The following is a 12,643-nucleotide window of genomic DNA, read 5'->3' as shown; positions in this document are numbered from 1 at the left end:
TCCTTATATGCCACACACTGAACCTTTGTTTCCACAGCACATATTCTTTATTACTGTTTTTATTCCCTCCTATATTATTCAGTTTCATTAAAAAACAAAAGGAGGAGGCTTATTCATTCTTTGTCTGTTTCTTTGACTCGTCTTTGCTCATATTAAAAAACACCTGCTGTTCATAACTTGCTGTAACTAATAACTGAGGTGTGTTAGAACTTGGCAAAGGATTTCTCTCTTCTTCTTTTTTTAAATGTATAGACATATAGATTGAAGGATAAACAGTGGGTTCACAGAATATCTGCCTCATTATGGCCTAATGTTCTCTTTATATGGCAAAAGAAACAAAGTACAGTATATTCAAATGTTTCACAATTCCATATTCTACATGTTTATTCTTTATATGCAGAGTTACTTTTGTGAATATGATGAGAATGGACTTCATCTTACATATGTTTGATGAGCTGCAGTCTTTTACAGGTTTTACAGCTGGTGGCTGCAGACATGAACCAAACACAGAGTTGAGCCTATCAAGTGTAAAAAGGGGATCAAGTATATTTACAAAAGTATAACAAAACTTTTTCTTAGTCAATGGATTACATACCAACACGAATAAATAAAGACATATTTTAGTAATCACACAGAGAACAATTAGTATGCCACCACTCTGAGAAACTCTGTCAACACTTTTAGCTAATGTATTTGGAACATACATCACCTCAGTCATGATCATGCCTCATGCATGTAGTCTTATGGGTCTTAATGTCTCTAATGTGAAATGGTTACATACTGTTAAGGGCAATACATATTTGTGATCATGTTGATGTCAGTGTAAACAATTGTAAGTTTTCTTGTAAGTTTTCAGGCAATATTCAGGGTATAAAGGTTGTCTGCATCTTCATGTTTGATCAGAGGAGGGACATATACAACTGGAGGACATTGTAAGTTTGATTTAAAAAGTATCATATTATATAACATTCTGATGTCTGCTTTGAAAGAATATATAATGTATTGTATTTATGTTGTTAGCAAACAGGACTTAATGACTTCATCCCTAATTAGAACCACGACAGATTCTCCAGTGAGCTACATCATTTTGCACTGTAATTTTGGTCCATTATTAACATTGTTTTTTATTTAAAATAAACTTTTAAAGTTCAAATATAATTTGACATAATATAAAATGTAATGTTAAAGTTGCATAACTCCAATTGCATATGTGCTAAGGCATTTATTACTGGTGCAATCACAATATTATATAAATTATTGTGCCATTTAAGAGCTTCATATTTTCATGCTCAGGAATTTTTGCTGTCTTTGTTGAATTTGCTCCTATAATAGTTTATTCTTCTTTTATTATCCTCTTTTGGTAGTGTAACATTATTGATTGTAACGGAAAAAAATAAAGGGAAAAAAGGCATTTTTATCATCAGGTTGCCATTTAATTACAAAAATATGCAAAAGATCCATGATAAATAAACTAAAACAACTTTACCACACTATAGTATCAGGTCTGCATGTGCAAATCCATAACCCTCCCAATCTCTTCCATAAACTCTTGAAGGTTTCGAAGGTATTAAACATATATCAGTAGTAGGCTGATTTGGAATTATAAATGTAAAATATATTAAGGGCATCAATAAATTAACAAATGACTGCCATTGCCTGATTCTTACAGTATGAAATCATATTGTAATTTGCTGTAATTACAACTATTTCATTTTTGTAATTTATGTAATTCAGATTACATGTTTTCTGCTACTAACCACTAATCTAGTGTTCACTGACCAGGTAGGCTATCAGGAGGCTAAAAACTAGATTCATGAGTTCACATGTTCATGTAATCTTTGAATGAAGAGAAGGTGAACATATTTGTCTCACTGTTCATAATGGAGGGCACAAGCTCCTGATAAATTATTAATGTAACAGCATGCTCTCATGACAGGTAGAACATTTTCTCATGAGCGCAATCGCTCTTTTGCAGCATATCTGAAAGAAAAGCAGATGGACTCATGCATTGGTCAGACACTGTCAAATGGCAAGAATAGAGTATTCTGTAAGCTATGACTTCATTAACATTAATCATGAATCAATGCTTTAATGAATACAGCCACTGATGAGGAGCAACATTTCCCTCAAGGTGACGCGTGTTGATTGTTTTCTCCCGTCTGATATTATTTAGTTTGATCAGGTGTGACAAATATGATGAGCAGAGACAGAGTAAACATGTGTATCATGTGTAACATGTACAATAGTATTGTTTCTTTCATTTTCTCTGTACAATATAAACTACACACTAATAGCATTCCTGAAAGGGTAACTAAACCTAAACCAACTTTTTTTAGTTAATGATCTGTAAGCATGGGGCTTTATTAGTACTGGTCATTGATTCAAGTAATTTTTTTGACATTTGTGTATAAAGTGTTTTAATTCTACAATATATGGTGTAAAAACGTCTGAGTGCTGCCCTCTTCAGGTTGAACGGTGGCTACTGCAGTTGAATTTTCCTATTGGCTGTTGCGGTACTTCGTGACGTAAGCGGTGACAGCTGACGTAAGCAGGTTCCAGCTCACCACGCCAGATTCATGTACGTGTCGTCTTGCGACCGTGTGAGGAATAATAATAACATAGAGTCTGACAGCAGAAATTAATCCGTCACTACGAGTCTCAGGTGCCACCCCATCCACCCCCCATCCACCCCGCACTCGGTTCGTTCCCTCTATCCCGCCGGGGTCTGCCCACTTTTCCTGCATTTTCAAATATTTCCAGTGGGTGGAGTCAGACTCTGAGCAGGTGTTTAGTTACCCTTTAATAACATTTACAAACATGAAATAATGCTTAACAGATCATTAGTTAATGTATTGTACAACAAATCAGCAGTTGGCTAGAAGTGTCATAAAACTAACATATTTTCCCATATTCATGTTGAATTTGAATACATTACATGATATTTGCTAGTGACTTATGAAGTGTTGATAATTAAATGTAGGGCCTATACATATCCAATGCTGCAGGAATTGTTATTTGTAGTAAAAAAAAAGGAATTTGCTTAATTTCAAAGAATTTGTTTGGGGTGAAAGCAAGACTTGATTTAAGCAACAATAGTCCTGTGTAGAGTAGAACATGCCATTGTGAATGTTAAAGTTAAAAATCATGTTTTATACAAGCTGTTCCTGCTATGATTGAGAGGTGGCTGGGTGGCAGATTGGAATTACCTAAACTGAACAGGCAGAAGAGTGGGTTCATCATCTGTCGGTAACACCATTATAGCAATTACTGACATGATGAGAAGGATTTAGTGCACACACACACACACACACACACACACGCACACACACACAGATGTTGTGTTTCCATGTTTTATGGGGACTTTCCATAGACATAATGGTTTTTATACTGTACAAACTTTATATTCTATCCCCTAAACCTAACCCTACCCCTAAACCTAACCCTCACAGAAAACTTTCTGCATTTTTACATTTGCAAAAAACATAATTTAGTATGATTTATAAGCTGTTTTCCTCATGGGGACCGACAAAATGTCCCCACAAGGTCAAAAATTTCGGGTTTTACTATCCTTATGGGGACATTTGGTACCCACAAAGTGATAAATACACGCTCACACAGACACACACACACACACACACACACACACACACACACATTATTCTTATACTGTACAAACTATAGATTTTGTCCCCTACCCCTAAACCTAACTCTCACAAAAAACGTTCCGCATTTTTACATTTTCAAAAATCCTCGTTTAGTATGTTTTCGAAGCGATTTGAATTATGGGGGACACTAGAAATGTCCTCATAAACCACATTTATAGCATAATACCCTTGTAATTACCAGATTGTTATCTAAAACGTTGTCCTCGTAAACCACCCAAACATGCCCACACACACGCACACGCACACACACGCACACACACACACACACGCATGCACACACACACACACACACGCACACACACACACACGCACACACTTGCACACACGCACGCACGCACGCACGCACGCACACACACACACACACACACACACACACACACACACACACTTGCACACACTCCAATGACACAATGGTTGTCTCTATGGAGAACAGACCAGAGATGATCTCAGATTGAGCTGCTGTCTCTTATTAGCAGAGTGGGGAGTCAACTGTCAGTCCTAATATATTAAATGCACCATGTCCAATTTGTGCTATTAGACATTTTACAGTCCTTCTTAATTTTAATTTATGCTGCTCAAAGGCATTAATCTTGCCTTCAGCTTTGTTTACAGAGAAAGCCATAACAAAAATGCTTATTTCTGGGGAAAATTAGGTTTCAAATAAATTATTGTAAACACTGACAGTTTTTTAAATCAGATCTTTGCAGAAGTCTACATCTCTGCAGGATTTTACTCTCCTCGTAATTATTTTCAGTTTAGTTATTATAGCAATTAAATCCTTGCTCTGGGTTCCTGCCAGAGAAGATTTACATTAAGAGACATTCAGGTTGCCACCAAATGTAGGACTAAATTATACATGAGAGATAGATACAAAACTGAAACAAATGTATTGATCAAAAACTCTTTACATGTAAATTCTACATATCCTACATTACTATGTTAGTGGACACCTAATTAAGAGGTTTGGCTTTTCCAGTAATTCCAAAGAAGACAAATCCTAATGCTACAGCATTCAATCACATTCTAGAGAATTGTGTGCTTTTAATTTTGTGGCAAAATTTGGCCTCTGGCCTCATAAATATTATTTGTCTCTTGTGGAAGAACTTGCCTGTCTTGCACAATGACCTGAACCCCTTTGAACACCTTTGAAATGAATTGGACCTCACTGATGCCCTTGTGTCTGAATGAGTGCAAATCCCTACAACATTCCAAAATCTAGTGGAAAGACTTCCCTGAAGAGTGGGAGCTTTTAGGGCATTTCATTCATAATAATGACAATGGTTTGAAATTAAATGCTCAACAAGCATATATGGGTATGGTGTTTGGGTGTTCACTTAGTTTTGGCATCTAAATATTTATAATATATTTATAATAATGTTCCTGGCTTGCAGGCCCAGAATTGTGTGCATTGCCAGTGACAGACCTCAAGTTCTGAGAATGCAAAATGGTTCAGATGTTTCTTTATACCTCATGTGAAATGTTTGTTACCACTGAATGATAGCAAAACAAATATATTACAGTTGTGATGCAAAATACTTTAGGTACATCTTTTTAGTGTGTGAGATGTGGGGAGGGGTATTTGGGGCTTTTCTGTCCCTTTTCTACAATGAGACTGGCCCATTCATCATCTCCCCAAGGAATTATGTTTCCTGTGTCCCCAGTTGCCACTTTAACCAGCCTGGCCACTTCTACACCCACCCACCCCAACCAGCTTGACGCACTCATAATGATGATAAAGTGTGCCTCATACAACTGTGTGTGAGTGTGTATGTGCAAAGGAAAGTCCAACAGAAATTGAGGTGCAGATACTTACAGTACCAGTAAAAAGTTTGGAGACACTATACTGAATTGTTTCTCGTGATCTTAAAGACCTTTTGATCCAAAGGCTTATGCATAAATGAAATTAGTTTTGTATAAAAAAAAAGAGAAAAAAGCTGTGCTCATGAATTTCTATGCAAGACTAATATTTTAAAGGAATAGTTGACCCAAAAAGGAAAATTCTCTCATCTTTTACTCACCTTCATGCCATCCCAGATGTGTATGACTTTCTTTCTGCAGCAGGACACAAATGAAGATTTTAAGAAGAATATTTTAGCTCTGTAGGTCCATGCAATGCAAGTGAATGGTGATCAGACATTTTAAGCCCCAAAAAGCAGATCAAGTCAGCATAACGGTAATCCACAGGACTCCAATGGTTAAATCCATGTCTTCAGAAGCGATCCATTTGATTTTGGGTGAGAACAGACCAAAATATAACTTTTTCCACTTTGCAGGATCATGATTTCAAGCTTGATTGCGCTTCCTAGTGCTTGACGTATGCACAGAGTGCTAGATGGCGCTATTGGAAGTGCAATCGAGCTTGAAATCATGATCGCCAAGAAGCTATATTTTAGTCTGTTCTCACCCAAAACCAACTGGATCACTTCTGAAGACATGGACTTAACCACTGGTGTGTTGTGGATTGTCTTTATGCTGACTTGATCTGCTTTATGGAGCATCATAAGGTCTTATCGGCATTCACTTGAATTATATGGACCTACAGAGCTAATATTTTCTTCATTTGTGTCCTGCAGCAGAAAGTAAGTCATACACATCTGGGATGGCATAAGAGTGAGTACAATTATGAGATAATTTTCATTTTGGGGTGAACTGATCCTTAAAAGTTTAAAAATGGCCCATGCTACTCACGAGTCATATTCCAAGTCTTCTGAAGCCATACGTTTTGGTGAGAAACAGCATGGAACGTAAGTCACTATTCAGTGAAAATCTTTATGTCTGTTGTACGTTAATGTCTACTACGAAAAAGATTTTTTACATGATTGTTTAAAGAATCTAAAATATAGAATTGTTTTGTTTAACAGTTTTGGTTACAGTAATATTCCAATACTGCATTTGCATAATATTTTGTAACTATTCTAAAATGTTTCAATAGTTGTTATGATGAAATGATAAAGAATTAAAAGGTGTGTCCAAACTTTTGACTGGTAGAAAAAAAGGTCTCCTTATGAGGCTATCCTTGCACGGAGCTTTAGATTTAGTACCTGTGTTCACTTCCTTTGTGCAGCACGTGTGGTTTGCATACAAATCTGCATTACTGGATAAAACTTGGCTTGACATACAAACGAGCATGAGCTATTGCATAATACGGTGGAATATATTATTACTACACATCTGGGGCATTCCAAAGCCTATCCAAAGCCTATCCAAATATATTAGGCCATGCTTGTTTATCTGGGCAGCTTTCAATCTCATAATTTATGAGCTGCCATAGATATGTCTGTTTATGACACCCCTCACTCAAAAATATTTTCAAGATTTACGCATTTTAATTTCATCAAATTGAGTCATCTTTAACTAAGTAAAATGTTATAACCTTAAATATTTTAAATTGAGTTAATTTATTTTAGTGAATGGTTACAAAATTCAATTTTAAATAGGGCCTATGCGTAAATCTTAAAATAGGCTTTGTGAGTGCTCTGCATTCATGTTATCTGCGCAAGATTCCGGGCCATAGTTTAGCGTTGTCCGGTTCCGTTCTCGGCGCAGCTGATTGTGTGCGTACGTGCGTGCGTGCGTGTGTGTGTGTGTGTGTGTGCGCGCGCGCGTGCGTGTGTGTATGTGTGTGATGCTGCAGCAGTATCGTGCAGAAGGCGAAGCGCACACGCAAGTGTGAGGACTCAGCGGTAGGGGGACCTCCTATCCACAGAAAACCGGGCTTTAATTCCGTTCACACAGCGAGACCCCGACAGAGTCCACCACTGATTCACGCACCCTGGATGCACCATTACGGATTTATTGCTTTTTACAGACTGTTTCAACTGTAATGATCTGCTCTGTGAAACTCGAGGTAAGGTGCACATAATTAATAGTTTAGTTTCATTCATTTGTTGGATGTTATGTGTGCCCGGCTTGCCTTGCGCGGGTAGGACACAGGCTACTGCATGGAAGATTTCATTAGTAAACTGCCTAGAGCATATGCCAGGTTTGACCATATGAATTATTCTCACCTCGCTGGCACTTTTATCTCTGGTTGGAAAGGATTACATTTTCAGCATGTCACTGAAATCAATATTACGGCTGCGGGAAATTTGGACCGCTTTCTAGTGACCATAAGGCACGAAAGTGAACTGTTGATCGCGACTCTGTTTCGGTTTAAAATCGGTGAATTTTAGACGTAGTGCGAGTCTTTTATGTGTTTTATTATTATTCTTATTACACACACATCTGGTCTTGTCCGTATTTTATGCGTTTTCACATGCGTTTGGATCATGAAGAAGCATACAGAAGTTCTTACGCACGCACTTCAAATTCGAATTCACAAGGATGGCACATCATAGTAAATAAATAGCCTGTTTCGAGAACACTTAATATTAAGAACTGTATCACATTCAGGAAATTGTGACGTCATAGAATGTTGCGTTCTACCGCGTAGCAGCACTGACAGTCGCGTTGGAATGTGTGACACTTGGGGAACACAGCCTACGGCGCAACGCGCTGGACCATGACTTGAACATTCTAATGTGATGACAGCGTCCCGGATGAATAGCAATTGTATACATGTAAATATAGCTGCTTCTTGGGTCGTGTAACGCCAGTAACTCAATATGACTTAGGTACTGTCATTTTGGAGCATCATAGTCCTTGGCACACGGATTCAACAACCACATTTAAATGACTGCAGTAATTCCCTAATTTATTGCTGTAATTACGTTTTGTTAAACGAATACTATGAGAATAAATAATGAATCTGGCTTGGATCTGGAATGAGTGTTTAGCTCTGAATATATGTGGATTTAGTAGCTGTCAAAATTTTATGTGGTTCCATTTTTTTGTATTTTTTGTATTTATTTTTTTTAAATAATAAAAGCAGCAGTACAGATGGCTCTCTGAGAGATTTAATGGAGTAGATGTTGGGTTGTAATTGAAACTGGAAGTGAAATAATCAGAAAGTGAATGCATTAGGTATGTGACAGGTTCCTAGAAGACACAAATGCAAACACGCACACAAATGGAAACACGCACACACATGGACACAAACACACACTCATCCCTATAGCATTTGAATAAAAGTGCTCTTCAGAGTATAAATCCATGGAGAGGGAAAAGGAACATTTGTGTATGTGTGTGTGTGTATGTGTGAAAGAGAGAGAGAGAGAGAGATCATCTTCCTCCACTGACAACACTGCTGCTAATTCTTCATTCCTGTGCTGCCTCCATAGAGTCTTCAGCTACAACATAAGTTGCTGGGTTTACACACTCTTTCTCCTTAACAGTTAATTTTCTGCCGAAAAGACATGCATTAAGCACTTTTTCTTTCACACTTATTTTGCAAGCTTCTAACTGAGTCTGTTTAAGTGTCAGTAGTCAGATATTAGCCAGTCCTGCTATAGTTGCAATGGGCATAACATATGTACTGTATGTGTGTTTTCATTACACAAAATGCTTAGCTAATGTAGGCTATATTGTGGGTTTATTATTATATGAAACTCACTACAAGAACACACGCACACATTGCTTCTAGACTATAGGCTGCAAGGGATTTAAATGGACCAGAGAACTAAATATGTTTCATATTTAAAATCTTTTATTTTTAACCTCAAGAGGTATGCACATCTCTCTCTCCATACTCTTTCAGCTTATTATCTATCTATCTATCTATCTATCTGTCTGTCCGTCCGTCCGTCCGTCCGGTCCGTCCGTCCGTCCGTCCGTCCATCTAGGGTTTTACAGGCTGTCTATTGGCTCTGCCTTTTTTTCTATTCCCAAATGTGAAGCATCAATAATTAATGTTTTTCTAATTGGTGCATCTCTCTGTGTGGCACATGGCAGTAAAAGACAGTGCTCCTCTCTTAATAATGATCCAAATTTGCAGAATATTTTGCCTTTGTGCATTTTGGTGTGATTGTGCCAATGTTTCTCTTAAGAGCAAGAAATAATTCCATCATCAGTCAAAACTACACACAAATGTTTGTAAGATAATTTGTCATTTAATATAAAAAAGACTATAAGGAGTGTTTGTGGATCGATCACCTCTAGATATTGTTTTTATTCATAGATCTTTGTGCTTATGTGTTGGGATCAGGAGAAAGAAATAGCTATGGTTTTGTGGATGTTGCCCTATTGAATAAATGTATGTGTGTAGTTCTGTGTGCCCTATTTAGTGATTGTTTTTCATCTTCACGGTGCCTGGGGCTACACTACTGTAGTCCCTGTGCAGCCCTTGCCTAAGGGCAATATTTCAAACACTCTCCTCTATGCTCTAGTATGCAGTTCAGATCAGATGTCAGGCCCTAACACATCTGTTGTGCATTCTTCAACCCTATGGGGCAGCTAATTTGTGTCCCAATCATCCTTTTAAGAACAGAATCAGATCAGCTAAAATCAGAAGTGCAGAGCCCTTTATCACAGCTAATAAATACATTTCAGTTCTGTAGGACCCTTCAACTGAGCTCTAGATTCATTGTCCACTCCAAAAAGCTACAGTGAAGAAGCAAAATATATTATACCAATGCCAGGTTTTTTTTTTTTTTTTTTGATGTTATGAGATGTCTTAGCAAAGTTTTGGAGATTTCTGTCTTTCTCCATTCAAGTAGATAGAGGCTGTACTTCTATAGCAAAAGTACATAGAAAATAGCTGCCTGGGGATGTTTTCAAGAAAGCTGGAAGTGAAATGACTTGCCTTAAAGAAACTTTTGACACCACCCATGAAACAGGCAATAGGTAAACTCTCCCACAAATCCCTGATAGATAACTGTTTCCATGAAGACCATCCTGTGCAGTTTGTAGAGTGAAGGAGACTGCCCAGGGGAGGTAATCGGAGCAGCCATCAGTCTCTTATTTCAGAATGGAGGAGAATTTTAAAAAGGTGGCATAAAGGACAAGTGAGATTTTGAATGCAACGGAGGCCAAGAATTTCAATGATACCCCTTAGAACCACTATGCTTTTTTCACATTACTATACCTACTATAGCAAAATGATTTTCAAATGGATGTTTTAATGTAATGCGGCAGTTTCCTAGTGAGATAACACTAGAGGTGCTACAACAACAATTACTTTAATTAACTTTCACAAATTTCACGAGTAAAACGCCACACTATCAGTTCATAAACTCATATTTTTCACCCTGTTCCTCACTCAGTGCTATTTTATGACATCAAAACACTTTTACCATATTGCATGACATTTAAGCCAATGATTTTTAATTTTTGCATTACATCACCAAGTACATTTAAAAGCTTGTTCGAATGCCATCAAATTGTGTGGTAGCTCAACTGATATTGTGTTGAACTTCGAGGTACGAGTCCTGAAGAGCATGTCAACATGAGTTGAAAGTGTCATAGAAGTGCCACAAAATAATGTGGCTGCTTCAGCAATTGTTTTTTTAATCTGACATTTGCTTTTATGACACTATCATTTAAGTTTAGGTTTAATGGTGGACTCTGGAAGTTTTTTCCTCATTAGAAAAGTTTTACTCCTAAATAACTGAATAGTACTTTTGAATTATATGTTTAAAATCATGAGCACTCACATGAGATGAAGACTCCAGTCATATCAGTAACCTTGTAAAATCTGTTTAATTCTACATGGAGAGGGTCTACACATGGGGGCTGCCATGTTAGCCGAATAATACTCACTTAACCTCAGTAACCACCCTGTTATTGGAAACATTCACTCATGGATTGAATTAATCATAGCTGACTGTGAATAGTGAATGTTTACAATTTTACTGGTAACTGGAAACAATTATGTTTGAAGGATGCTGCCTCCAGGCCACTAGGTGACAGTGCAAGTCCAAGATGACATATTTAAAAATGACCGAGTGCACCTTTGAAATCAACACAACTGAAATGTTGATTTAAATCTCATGGGAGCATGAATTAAAAAAGAAATTGTTTTGGAGAACATTCAACTAGCTTTAAGCACCACAAAGTGGAGATTTAACCTTGGAACTGCTGCAATATGTGTAATGAAACAAGTAATGTAAATTTGCAAAAATGTGACTTTTCGGACGGTCCTTTACTCACCATAGGCACATTTTCCAACTTATATCAATGTTGAATTAGTGATCTGGAACGATTTCACTGTGACGCCTTCTGATCATCTTAAATATGGGACAAATCGCATCCCGTATTGATTCGATTCTGGACGCATAATTTTATCTTTAAATACGGGACGATCCCGTATTTTATGGAACGGGTGGCAACCCTATGTGACCGGTTTCCATCAAGTACTTTTCCCACAAGTGAAAATGCAACATGACTCAATCACAATGAGCTTTGTGGAGTATGATTATGGATCACTGAGATTTTATTGTGGACGGAGCTACCAGCACAACACAAATAGACATTAAGCAACTGACAAGATGTCCCTGTTGCTCATCACATAATTGATAAGGAACAGATAGTTTGTCACTTTATTGCATCATTTACTGTAATTTGTGGTGACATTATGAAGGTAATTTCATAATGATGTACACTGCTGGTATCCTTCATATTGAGTATTTAACATTGCTCGGTGTCTAGAACTGGGAGGACATAAGAGGTGTTTTTCTGTGCGTGCAGTACTGGGTAGTAATGGATAACATGTAATCTGGATTACGTAATCAGATTACAAAAATCAAGTACTTATAATTGGATTGAATTACATTTTGAAATTCTCATAATCAGACTACAGTTACTCTTTTAAGGATTACATGATTACATGTTAATTAGGCAATGGCAGTAAATTGTTCGTAATTTATTGATCAATGCAATTTTTCTCTTTTTTTTAAAATCTTTTACATTTTTCACTCTAAATCAGCATACCTACGATATATGTTCAGTAACTCTTTGAGTGTTTTCTAAAGAGAGGGAGAGGGTTGTAAAACTGCACACAGACTTGATACTCGTCATTAACCATGTGAAGATGGAGCGGTCTAAACCAGCATTTGATCACTGGGTGTACTGGGAGGTAATTTCACTTTTAAGGCAACAGGTTG

The 12,643-nt window shown here is 37.2% G+C and overlaps 1 protein-coding gene across 3 annotated transcripts in view; it reads left to right on the top strand.

The window, feature by feature from the left end:
* The first annotated feature begins 7,349 nt into the window (after positions 1-7,349).
* dlgap1b (discs, large (Drosophila) homolog-associated protein 1b) overlaps positions 7,350-12,643 on the top strand; it is a 174,981-nt gene continuing 169,687 nt past the window's right edge. For all 3 annotated transcript variants that reach the window (XM_052114909.1, XM_052114908.1, XM_052114910.1), the window contains exon 1: positions 7,350-7,512. The gene's annotated coding sequence lies outside the window, so the exon portion shown is untranslated. The remainder of the gene's footprint in view (positions 7,513-12,643) is intronic.

The sequence above is a fragment of the Xyrauchen texanus genome, chromosome 42 (assembly GCF_025860055.1).
Source record: "Xyrauchen texanus isolate HMW12.3.18 chromosome 42, RBS_HiC_50CHRs, whole genome shotgun sequence".
NCBI classification, from domain to species: Eukaryota; Metazoa; Chordata; class Actinopteri; order Cypriniformes; family Catostomidae; genus Xyrauchen; species Xyrauchen texanus.
The sequence above is the reverse complement of the archived record's forward strand: the minus strand, read 5'-3'. Positions and strand labels throughout refer to the sequence as shown.